Raw genomic sequence first — 13,335 nt, forward strand, 5'->3', positions numbered from 1 at the left:
TATGCTTTGATGAGATGATCAAAGATTTTGGGTGTATACAAAGTTTATGAGAAACTTGTATTTCCAAAGAAGTGAGTGGGAGCACTATAGAATTTCTGATAAATATATGTTGTTGACATATTGTTGATCAGAAATGACGTAGAATTTCTGGAAAGCATATAGGGTTATTTGGAAAGTGTTTTTCAATGGAAAGCCTGGATCAAGCTACTTGAACATTGAGCATCAAGATCTATAAGGATAGATCAAAACGCTTAATGGTACTTTCAAATGAGCACATACCTTGACATGATATTGAAGGTGTTCAAGATGGATCAGTCAAAGAAGGAGTTCTTGCCTGAGTTGTAAGGTATGAAGTTAAGACTTAAAGCTCGACCACGGCAGAATAGAGAGAAAGGACGAAGGTCGTCCCCTATGCTTAAGACATAGGCTCTATAGTATGCTATGCTGTGTACCGCACCTGAAATGTGCCTTGCACTGAGTCAGTCAAGGGGTACAAGAGTGATCCAAGAATGGATCACAAGACAGCGGTCAAAGTTATCCTTAGTAACTAGTGGACTAAGGAATTTTCTCGATTATGGAGGTGGTAAAAGAGTTCGTCGTAAAGGGTTACGCCGATGCAAACTTTGACGCTAATCCAGATTATTCTGAGTAGTAAACTGGATTCGTATAGTAGAACAGTTATTTGGAATAGCTCCAAATGTAGCGTAGTAGTTGTATCTACAAGATGACATAAGAAATTTGCGAAGTACATCCGGATCTGAAAGATTCAGACCCGTTGACTATAACAGCTCTCACAAGCATAACATGTTCAAACCCAGAACTCATCGAGTGTTAATCACATGGTAATGTGAACTAGATTATTGACTCTAGTAAACTCTTTGGGTGTTAGTCACATGGGGATGTGACCTTGAGTGTTAGTCACATAGCGATGTGAACTGGATTATTGAATCTAGTGCAAGTGGGAGACTGTTGGAAATATGCCCTAGAGGCAATAATAAATTGGTTATTATTATATTTCCTTGTTCATGATAATCCTTTATTATCCATGCTAGAATTGTATTGAAAGGAAACTCAGATACATGTGTGGATACATAGACAACACCATGTCCCTAGTAAGCCTCTAGTTGACTAGCTCGTTGATCAATAGATGGTTACGGTTTCCTGACCATGGACATTGGATGTCATTGATAACGGGATCACATCATTAGAAGAGTGATGTGATGGACAAGACCCAATCCTAAGCCTAGCACAAGATCATGTAGTTCGTATGCTAAACCTTTTCTAATGTCAAGTATCATTTCCTTAGACCATGAGATTGTGCAACTCCCGGATACCGTAGGAGTGCTTTGGGTGTGCCAAACGTCACAACGTAACTGGGTGACTATAAAGGTGCACTACGGGTATCTCCGAAAGTGTCTGTTGGGTTGGCACGAATCGAGACTGGGATTTGTCACTCCGTGTGACGGAGAGGTATCTCTGGGCCCACTCGGTAGGGCATCATCATAATGTGCACAATGTGATCAAGGAGTTGATCACGGGATGATGTGTTACGGAACGAGTAAAGAGACTTGCCGGTAACGAGATTGAACAAGGTATCGGGATACCGACGATCGAATCTCGGGCAAGTATCGTACCGCTAGACAAAGGGAATTGTATACGGGATTGATTAAGTCCTTGACATCGTGGTTCATCTGATGAGATCGTCGTGGAACATGTGGGAGCCAACATGGGTATCCAGATCCCGCTGTTGGTTATTGACCGGAGAGTCATCTCGGTCATGTCTGCATGTCTCCCGAACCCGTAGGGTCTACACACTTAAGGTTCGGTGACGCTAGGGTTATAGAGATATTAGTATGCGGTAACCCGAAAGTTGTTCGGAGTCCCGGATGAGATCCCAGACATCACGAGGAGTTCCGAAGTGGTCCGGAGGTAAAGAATTATATATAGGAAGTGCTATTTCGGCCATCGGGACAAGTTTCGGGGTCACCGGTATTGTACCGGGACCACCGGAAGGGTCCCGGGGGTCCATCGGGTGGGGCCACCTGCCCCGGGGGGCCACATGGGCTGTAGGGGGTGCGCCTTGGCCTATATGGGCCAAGGGCACCAGCCCCAAGATGCCCATGCGCCAAGATAAGAGGGAAAGGAAGAGTCCTAAAGGGGGAAGGCACCTCCGAGGTGCCTTGGGGAGGAGGGACTCCTCCCCTGGCCGCACCCTTCCTTGGAGGAAGGGCCAAGGCTGCGTCTCCCCCCTCTCCCTTGGCCCTATATATAGTGGGGGAAGGGAGGGCAGCAAAACCTAAGCCCTGGCGCCTCCCTCTCCCTCCCATGACACATCTCCCTCCTCCCGCAGCGCTTGGCGAAGCCCTGTTGGAATCCCGCTACTTCCACCACCACGCCGTCGTGCTGCTGGATCTCCATCAACCTCTCCTCCCCCCTTGCTGGATCAAGAAGGAGGAGACGTCGCTGCTCCGTACGTGTGTTGAACGCGGAGGTGTCGTCCGTTCAGCGCTAGGATCATCGGTGATTTGGATCACGACGAGTACAACTCCATCAACCCCGTTCTCTTGAACGCTTCCGCGCGCGATCTACAAGGGTATGTAGATCCACTCCTCCCTCATTGCTAGATGACTCCATAGATAGATCTTGGTGACACGTAGGAAAATTTTGAATTTATGCTACGTTCCCCAACACTACTTTCCAATAAGGGAGCAGGTACAGTTACCTCATCAAGTTCTACTTTCCTCCTACTCACTTCTTTCGAGAGAAACTCCTTCTCTAGAAAGGATCCATTCTCAGCAACGAATATCTTGCCTTCAGATCTGTGACAGAAGGTGTACCCAACATTTTCTTTTGGGTATCCTATCAAGACGCACTTCTCCGATTTGGGTTTGAGCTTATCAGGTTGAAATTTTTTCACATAAGCATTGCAACCTCAAACTTTAAGAAACGACAACTTAGGTTTCTTGCCAAACCATAGTTCATACGGCGTCGTCTCAACGGATTTCGATGGTGCCCTATTTAACGTGAATGTAGCTGTCTCTAATGCATAACCCCAAAACGATAGCGGTAAATCAGTAAGAGACGTCATAGATCGCACCATATCTAATAAAGCATAGTTACGATGTTCGGACACACCATTACACTATGGTGTTCCAGGTGCTGTGAGTAGTGAAACTATTTCACGTTGTTTTAACTGAAGGCCAAACTCGTAACTCAAATATTTTACTTCTGCGATCATCTCGTAGAAACTTTTATTTTGTTATGATGATTCTCCACTTCACTCTGAAATTCTTTGAACTTTTCAAATGTTTCAGACTTGTGTTTCATCAAGTAGATATACTCATATCTGCTCAAATCATCTGTGAAGATCAGAAAATAATGATACCTGCCCTGAGCTTCAATATTCATCAGACCACATACATCAGTATGCATGATTTCCAACAAATTTCTTGCTTGCTGCATTGTTCAGGAGAACGGAGTCTTAGTCATCTTGCCCATGAGGCATGGTTCGCAAGCATCAACTGATTCATAATCAAGTGATTCCAAAAGTCCATCAGCATGGAGTTTCTTCATGCGCTTTATACCAATATGACCTAAACGGCAGTGCCACAAATAAGTTGCACTATCATTATTAACTTTGCATCTTTTGGTTTCAATATTATGAATATGTGTATCACTACGATCGAGATCCAACGAACCATTTTCATTGGGTGTGTAACCATATAAGGTTTTATTCATGTAAATAGAACAACAATTTATTCTCTTACTTAAATGAATAACCGTACTGCAATAAACATGATCAAATCATATTCATGCTCAACGCAAACACCAAATAACACTTATTTAGGTTCAACACTAATCCCGAAAGTATGGGGAGTGTGCGATGATGATCATATCAATCTTGGAACTATTTCCAACACACATCGTCACTTCACCCTTAACTACTTTATGTTCATTCTGCAACTCCCATTTCGAGTTACTACTCTTAGCAACTAAACCAGTATCAAATACCGACGGGTTGTTACGAACACTAGTAAAATACTCATCAATAATCTGTATATCAAATATACCTTTGTTCACTTTTCCATCCTTCTTATCCGCCAAATACTTGGGGCAGTTCCGCTTCCAGTGACCAGTCCCTTTGCAGTAGAAGCACTTAGTCTCAGGCTTAGGACCAGACTTGGGCTTCTTCACTTGAGCAGCAACTTGCTTACCATTCTTCTTGAAGTTCCCCTTCTTCCCTTTGCCCTTTTCTTGAAACTAGTGGTCTTGTCTTCCATCAACACTTGATATTTTTCATGATTTCTACCTTTGTTGATTTCAGCATTACGAAGAGCTTGGGAATCGTTTCCATTATCCCTTGCATATCATAGTTCATCACGAAGTTGTACTAACTTGGTGATGGTGACTAGAGAATTCTGTCAATCACTATCTTATCTGGAAGATTAACTCCCACTTGATCAAGCAATTGTAGTACCCAGACAATCTGAGCACATGCTCACTGCTTGAGCTATTCTCCTCCATCTTTTAGCTATAGAACTTGTTGGAGACTTCATATCTCTCAACTCGGGTATTTGCTTGAAATATTAACTTCAACTCCTGGAACATCTCATATAGTCCATGACGTTCAAAACGTATTTGAAGTCCCGATTCTAAGTCGTTTAAGCATGGTGCACTAAACTATCAAGTAGTCATCATATTGAGCTAGCCAAACGTTCATAACGTCTGCATCTGCTCCTGCAATAGGTCTGTCACCTAGCGGTGCATTAAGGACATGATTCTTTTGTGCAGCAATGAGCATAATCCTCAGATCACGGATCCAATCCGCATCATTGCTACTAACATCTTTCAACTTAATTTTCTCTAGGAACATATCAAAAATAAAACAGGGGAGCTAAACGCGAGATATTGATCTACAACATAGATATGCTAATACTACCAGGACTAAGTTCATGATAAATTAAAGTTCAATTAATCATATTACTTAAGAATTCCCACTTAGAAAGATATCCCTCTAATCCTCTAAGTGATCACGTGATCCAAATCAACTAAACCATGTCCGATCATCACGTGAGATGGAGTAGTATCAATGGTGAACATCAATATGTTGATCATATCTACTATATGATTCACGCTCGACCTTGCGGTCTCCGTTTTCCGAGGCCATATGTGTTATATGCTAGGCTCATCAAGTTTAACCTGAGTATTCTGCGTGTGCAACTGTTTTGCACCCGTTGTATTTGAACGTAGAGCCTATCACACCCGATCATCATGTGGTGTCTCAGCACGAAGAACTTTCGCAACGGTGCATACTCAGGGAGAACACTTATACTTTGATAATTTAGTGAGGGATCATCTTATAATGCTACTGTCAATCAAAGCAAGATAAGATGCATAAAAGATAAACATCACATGCAATCAATATAAGTGATATGATATGGCCATCATCATCTTGTACTTGTGATCTCCATCTCCGAACTACCGTCATTATCACCATCGTCACCGGCACAGCACCTTGATCTCCATCGTAGCATCGTTGTCGTCTCGCCAATATTATGCTTCCACGACTATCGCTACCACTTAGTGATAAAGTAAAGCATTACATCGCAATTGTATTGCATACAATAAAGCGACAACCATATGGCTCCTGCCAGTTGCCGCTAACTCGGTTACAAAACATGATCATCTCATACAATAAAATTTAGCATCATGTCTTGACCATATCACATCACAACATGCCCTGCAAAAACAAGTTAGACGTCCTCTACTTTGTTGTTGCAAGTTTTACGTGGCTGCTACGGGCTTAGCAAGAACCGTTCTTACCTACGCATCAAAACCACAACGATAGTTTGTCAAGTTGGTTATGATTTAACCTTCGCAAGGACCGGGCGTAGCCACACTTGGTTCAACTAAAGTTGGAGAAACTGACACCCGCCAGCCACCTGTGCGCAAACCACGTCAGTAGAACCAGTCTCGTGTAAGCGTACGCGTAATGTCGGTCCCGGCCGCTTCATCCAACAATACCGCCGAACCAAAGTATGACATGCTGGTAAGCAGTATGACCTATATCACCCACAACTCACTAGTGTTCTACTCGTGCATAACATCAACGCATAAAACCTAGGCTCGGATGCCACTGTTGGGGAACGTAGTAATTTCAAAAAAATTCCTACGCACACGCAAGATCATGGTGATGCATAGCAACGAGAGGGGAGAGTGTTGTCTGCGTACCCAGGTAACCGGCAATGGAAGCGTTGACACAACATAGAGGAAGTAGTCGTACGTCTTCCCGATCCGACCGATCCAAGTACCGAACGTACGGCACCTCCAAGTTCTGCACACGTTCAACTCGGTGACGTCCCTCGAGCTCCGATCCGGCAAAGTGTTGAGGGAGAGTTTCGTTAGCACGACGGCGTGATGAAGGTGATGATGTTCTACCGACGCAGGGCTTCGCCTAAGCACCGCTACGATATGACCGAGGTGGAATATGGTGAAAGGGGGCACCGCACACGGCTAAGGAACAATCACGAAGATCAACTTGTGTGTCATGGGGTGCCCCCTTGCCCCCGTATATAAAGGAGGGAGAGGGGGAGGTGCGGCCGGCCCAAGGGGTGCGCTTGGAGGAATCCTACTACCACCGGGAGTAGGACTCCCCCCTCTTGCCTTGTTGGAAAAGGAAGGGGAAAGGGAGAAAGAGGAAAGGGGGGCGCCGCCCCCCCTTCCTTGTCCTATTCGGACTAGGGGGAAGTGGGCGCGCGGCCTGCCCTGGACGGCCCTCCTCTTCTCCCTTAGGGCCCATGTAGGCCCAATAACCCCCGGGGGTGTTCCGGTAACCCCCCGGTACTCCGGTAAAATCCCGATTTCACGCGGAACGTTTCCGATATCCAAATATAGGCTTCCAATATATCAATCTTTATGTCTCGACCATTTCGAGACTCCTAATCATGTCCGTGATCACATCCGGGACACCGAACAACCTTCGGTACATAAAAACACAAAAACCCTAATTACGATCGTCACCGAACTTTAAGCGTGCGGACCCTACGGGTTCGATAACTATGTAGACATGACCGAGACACGTCTCCGGTCAATAACCAATAGCGGAACCTGGATGCTCATATTGGCTCCTACATATTCTACGAAGATCTTTATCCGTCAGACCGCATAACAATATATGTTGTTCCCTTTGTCATCGGTATGTTACTTGCCCGAGATTCGATCATCGGTATCTTTATACCTAGCTCAATCTCGTTAGCGGCAAGTCTCTTTACTCGTTCCGTAATACATGATCCCGCAACTAACTTATTAGTTGAAATGCTTGCAAGGCTTGAGTGATGTGCATTACTGAGAGGGCCCAGAGATACCTCTCCGACAATCGGAGTGACAAATCCTAATCTCGAAATACGCCAACCCAACAAATACCTTCGGAGACACCTGTAGAGCACCTTTATAATCACCCAGTTACATTGTGACGTTTGGTAGCACACAAAGTGTTCCTCCGGTAAACGGGAGTTGCATAATCTCATAGTCATAGGAACATATATAAGTCATGAAGAAAGCAATAGCAACAAACTAAACGATCAAGTGCTAAGCTAACAGAAAGGGTCAAGTCAATCACATCATTCTCCTAATGATGTGATCCCGTTAATCAAATGACAACTCATGTCTATGGTTAGGAAACATAACCATCTTTGATCAACGAGCTAGTCAAGTAGAGGCATACTAGTGACACTTCGTTTGTCTATGTATTCACACATGTATTATGTTTCCGGTTAATACAATTCTAGCATGAATAATAAACATTTATCATAATATAAGGAAATAAATAATAACTTTATTATTGCCTCTAGGGAATATTTCCTTCACTGGCCCTCCTCTTCTCCCTTAGGGCCCTTGTAGGCCCAATAACCCCCCGGGGGGGTTCCGGTAACCCCCCGGTACTCCGGTAAAATCCTGATTTCACCCGGAACGTTTCCATATCCAAATATAGGCTTCCAATATATCAATCTTTATGTCTCGACAATTTCGAGACTCCTCATCATGTCCGTGATTACATCCGGGACACCGAACAACCTTCGATACATCAAAACACAAAAACCCTAATTACGATCGTCACCGAAATTTAAGCGTGCGGACCCTACGGGTTCGAGAACTATGTAGACATGACCGAGACACATCTCCGGTCAATAACCAATAGCGGAACCTCGATGCTCATATTGGCTCCTATATATTCTACGAAGATATTTATTGGTCAGACCGCATAACAATATATGTTGTTCCCTTTGTCATCGGTATGTTACTTGCCCGAGATTCGATCGTCGGTATCTCAATACCTAGTTCAATCTCGTTACTCGCAAGTCTCTTTACTCATTCCGTAGTACATGATCCCGCAACTAACTTATTAGTTGCAATGCTTGAAAGGCTTGAGTGATGTGCATTACCGAGAGGGCCTAGAGATACCTCTCCGACAATCGGAGTGACAAATCCTAATCTCGAAATACGCCAACCCAACAAATACCTTCGGAGATACCTGTAGAGCACCTTTATAATCACCCAGTTATGTTGTGACGTTTGGTAGCACACAAAGTGTTCCTCCGGTAAACGGGAGTTGCATAATCTCATAGTCATAGGAACATATATAAGTTATGAAGATAGTAATAACAACAAACTAAACGATCAAGTGCTAAGCTAATGGAATGGGTCAAGTAAATCACATCATTCTCCTAATGATGTGATCCCGTTAACCAAATAACAACTCATGTCTATGGTTAGGGAACATAACCATCTTTGATCAACGAGCTAGTCAAGTAGAGGCATACTAGTGACACTCTGTTTGTCTATGTATTCACACATGTATTATGTTTCCGGTTAATACAATTCTAGCATGAATAATAAACATTTATCATGATACAAGGAAATAAATAATAACTTTATTATTGCCTCTAGGGCATATTTCCTTCAGTCTCCCACTTGCACTAGAGTCAATAATCTAGATTACACAGTAATGATTCTAACACCCATGGAGCCATGGTGCTGATCATGTTTTGCTCGTGGAAGAGGCTTAATCAGCGGGTCTGCAACATTCAGATCCGTATGTATCTTGCAAATTTCTATGTCTCCCACTTGGACTAAATCCCGAATGGAATTGAAGCGTCTCTTGATGTGCTTGGTTCTCTTGTGAAATCTGGATTCCTTTGCCAAGGCAATTGCACCAGTATTGTCACAAAAGATTTTCATTGGACCCGATGCACTAGGTATGACACCTAGATCGGATATGAACTCCTTCATCCAGACTCCTTCATTTGCTGCTTCTGAAGCAGCTATGTACTCCGCTTCACATGTAGATCCCACCACGACGCTTTGTTTAGAACTGCACCAACTGACAGCTCCACCGTTTAATGTAAACACGTATCCGGTTTGCGATTTAGAATCGTCCGGATCAGTGTCAAAGCTTGCATCAACGTAACCATTTACGATGAGCTCTTTGTCACCTCCATATACGAGAAACATACCCTTAGTTCTTTTCAGGTACTTCAGGATGTTCTTGACCGTTGTCCAGTGATCCACTCCTGGATTACTTTGGTACCTCCCTGCTAGACTTATAGCAAGGCACACATCAGGTCTGGTACACAGCATTGCATACATGATAGAGCCTATGGCTGAAGCACAGGGAACATCTTTCATTTTCTCTCTATCTTCTGTAGTGGTCGGACATTGAGTCTTACTCAACTTCACACCTTGTAACACAGGCAAGAACCCTTTCTTTGCTTGATCCAATTTGAACTTCTTCAAAACTTTGTCAAGGTATGTGCTTTGTGAAAGTCCAATTAAGCGTCTTGATCTATCTCTATAGATCTTAATGCCCAATATGTAAGCAGCTTCACCGAGGTTTTTCATTGAAAAACTCTTACTCAAGTATCCCTTTATGCTATCCAAAAAATCTATATTATTTCCAATCAATAATATGTCATCCACATATAATATCAGAAATGCTACAGAGCTCCCACTCACTTTCTTGTAAATACAGGCTTCTCCAAAAGTCTGTATAAAACCAAATGCTTTGATCACACTATCAAAGCGTTTATTCCAACTCCGAGAGGCTTGCACCAGTACATAAATGGATCGCTGGAGCTTGCACACTTTGTTAGCTCCCTTTGGATCGACAAAACCTTCTGGTTGCTTCATATACAACTCTTCTTCCAGAAATCCATTCAAGATTGCAGTTTTGACATCCATTTGCCAAATTTCATAATCATAAAATGCAGCAATTGCTAACATGATTCGGATAGACTTAAGCATCGCTACGGGTGAGAAGGTCTCATCATAGTCAATCCCTTGAACTTGTCGAAAACCTTTCGCAACAAGTCAAGCTTTGTAGACAGTAACATTACCGTCAGCGTCAGTCTTCCTCTTGAAGATCCATTTATTCTCAATTGCTTGTCAATCAACGGGCAAGTCAACCAAAGTCCACACTTTGTTCTCATACATGGATCCCATCTCAGATTTCATTGCTTCTAGCCATTTTGCGGAATCTGGGCTCACCATCGCTTCTTCATAGTTCGTAGGTTCATCATGATCTAGTAGCACGACTTCCAGAACAGGATTACCGTACCACTCTGGTGCGGATCTTACTCTGGTTGATCTACGAGGTTCGGTAGTAACTTGATCTGAAGTTTCATGATCATTATCATTAGCTTCCTCACTAATTGGTGTAGGTGTCATAGAAACCGGTTTCTGTGATGTACTACTTTCCAATAAGGGAGCAGGTACAGTTACCTCATCAAGTTCTACTTTTATCCCACTCACTTCTTTCGAGAGAAACTCCTTCTCTAGAAAAACTCCGAATTTAGCAACAAAAGTCTTGCCTTCGGATCTGTGATAGAAGGTGTACCCAACAGTCTCCTTTGGGTATCCTATGAAGACACATTTCTCTGATTTGGGTTCGAGCTTATCAGGTTGAAGCTTTTTCACATAAGCATCACAGCCCCAAACTTTCAGAAACGACAACTTTGGTTTCTTGCCAAACCACAGTCCATAAGGCGTCGTCTCAACGGATTTCGTTGGTGTCCTATTTAACGTGAATGCAGCCGTCTCTAAAGCATAACCCCAAAATGATAGCGGTAAATCAGTAAGAGACATCATAGATTGCACCATATCTAATAAAGTACGATTACGACGTTCGGACACACCATTACGCTGTGGTGTTCCGGGTGGCGTGAGTTGCGAAACTATTCCGCATTGTTTCAAATGTAGACCAAACTCGTAACTCAAATATTCTCCTCCACGATCAGATCATAGAAACTTTATTTTCTTGTTACGATGATTTTCAACTTCACTCTGAAATTCTTTGAACTTTTCAAATGTTTCAGACTTATGTTTCATTAAGTAGATATACCCATATCTGCTTAAATCATCTGTGAAGGTGAGAAAATAATGATATCCTCCACGAGCCTCAACATTCATTGGACCATATACATTTGTATGTATGATTTCCAACAAATCCATTGCTCTCTCCATAGTACCGGAGAACGGCATTTTATTCATCTTACCCATGAGGCACGGTTCGCAAGTACCAAGTGATTCATAATCAAGTGGTTCCAAAAGTCCATCAGCATGGAGTTTCTTCATGCGCTTTACACCGATATGGCCTAAACGGCAGTGCCACAAATAAGTTGCACTATCATTATCAACTCTGCATCTTTTGATTTCAACATTATGAATATGTGTATCACTACTATCGAGATTCATCAAAAATAGATCACTCTTCAAGGGTGCATGACCATAAAAGATATTACTCATATAAATAGAACAACCATTATTCTCTGATTTAAATGAATAACTATCTCGCATCAAACAAGATCCAGATATAATGTTCAAGCTCAACGCTGGCACCAAATAACAATTATTTAGGTCTAATACTAATCCCGAAGGTAGATATAGAGGTAGCGTGCCGACCGCGATCACATCAACTTTGGAACCATTTCCCACGCGCATCGTCACCTCGTCCTTAGCCAATCTTTGCTTAATCTGTAGCCCCTGTTTCTAGTTGCAAATGTTAGCAACAGAACCAGTATCAAATACCCAGGTGCTACTGCGAGCATTAGTAAGGTACACATCAATAACATGTATATCACATATACCTTTGTTCACTTTGCCATCCTTCTTATCCGCCAAATACTTGGGGCAGTTCCGCTTCCAGTGACCAGTCTGCTTGAAGGAGAAGCACTCAGTCTCAGGCTTAGGTCCAGACTTGGGTTTCTTCTCCTGAGCAGCAACTTGTTTGCTGTTCTTCTTGAAGTTCCCTTTCTTCTTCCCTTTGCCCTTTTTTCTTGAAACTGGTGGTCTTATTGACCATCAACACTTGATGCTCCTTCTTGATTTCTACCTTCGCGGCTTTTAGCATCGCGAAGAGCTCAGGAATAGTCTTATTCATCCCTTGCATATTATAGTTCATCATGAAGCTTTTGTAGCTTGGTGGCAGTGATTGAAGAACTTTGTCAATGACATTATCAATGTAACACCCCGGATGTAACTTTCCCAATTTGTACTCCAACTCTTGTCGTTTCCGGCGTTAAGTTATATTTATTTTCTCGGGTTCGGGTATTTGTCTCCGTGTGTTGTTATCGTTGTCATGCATCTCATATCATGTCATCATGTGCATTGCATTTGCATACGTGTTCGTCTCATGCATTCGAGCATTTTCCCCGTTGTCCGTTTTGCATTCCGGCGCTTCGTTCTCCTCCGGTGGTCAATTCTACCTTTTTTTCGTGTGTGGGGATTAAAAATTTCCGGATTGTACCGAGACTTGCCAAGCGGCCTCGGTTATCTACCGGTAGACCGCCTGTCAAGTTTCGTACCATTTGGACTTCGTTTGATGCTCCAACGGTTAACCGAGGAACCGAAAAGGCCTCGTGTGTGTTGCAGCCCAACACCCCTCCATTTTGGCCCAAAACCCACCTAACTCTGCTCCATCATCTAGAGCATTCGATCACGATCGCGTGGCCGAAAACCGCACCTCATTTGGACTCTCCTAGCTCCCTCTATGCCTATTTATACCTCCCCCATTCCAAATCCGGACGAAACCCTAGCCTTCTTCGTCTCCACGCGCCGCCGGACAAAATTGCCACCGACGGACACGTCCGATTCCTCCCCGCCGCCACCACATGTCGCCTCCTCACTCGCTATCGCCGCCTCCCTCCGCCACCGGCCCGGGAAGCCCGGATCGGGCCCCCGCGGCCCAAGTCGGTGTGCCGCCCCGCGGCTTCGCCTCTCCTGTAGCCGAGCCGCCACCTCGCCGGCCCCGCCGCCTCCGCCCGCCGGCGCCACCACCAGCCG

Source organism: Triticum dicoccoides, chromosome 7A (genome assembly GCF_002162155.2).
Source record: "Triticum dicoccoides isolate Atlit2015 ecotype Zavitan chromosome 7A, WEW_v2.0, whole genome shotgun sequence".
Classification (NCBI taxonomy): Eukaryota; Viridiplantae; Streptophyta; class Magnoliopsida; order Poales; family Poaceae; genus Triticum; species Triticum dicoccoides.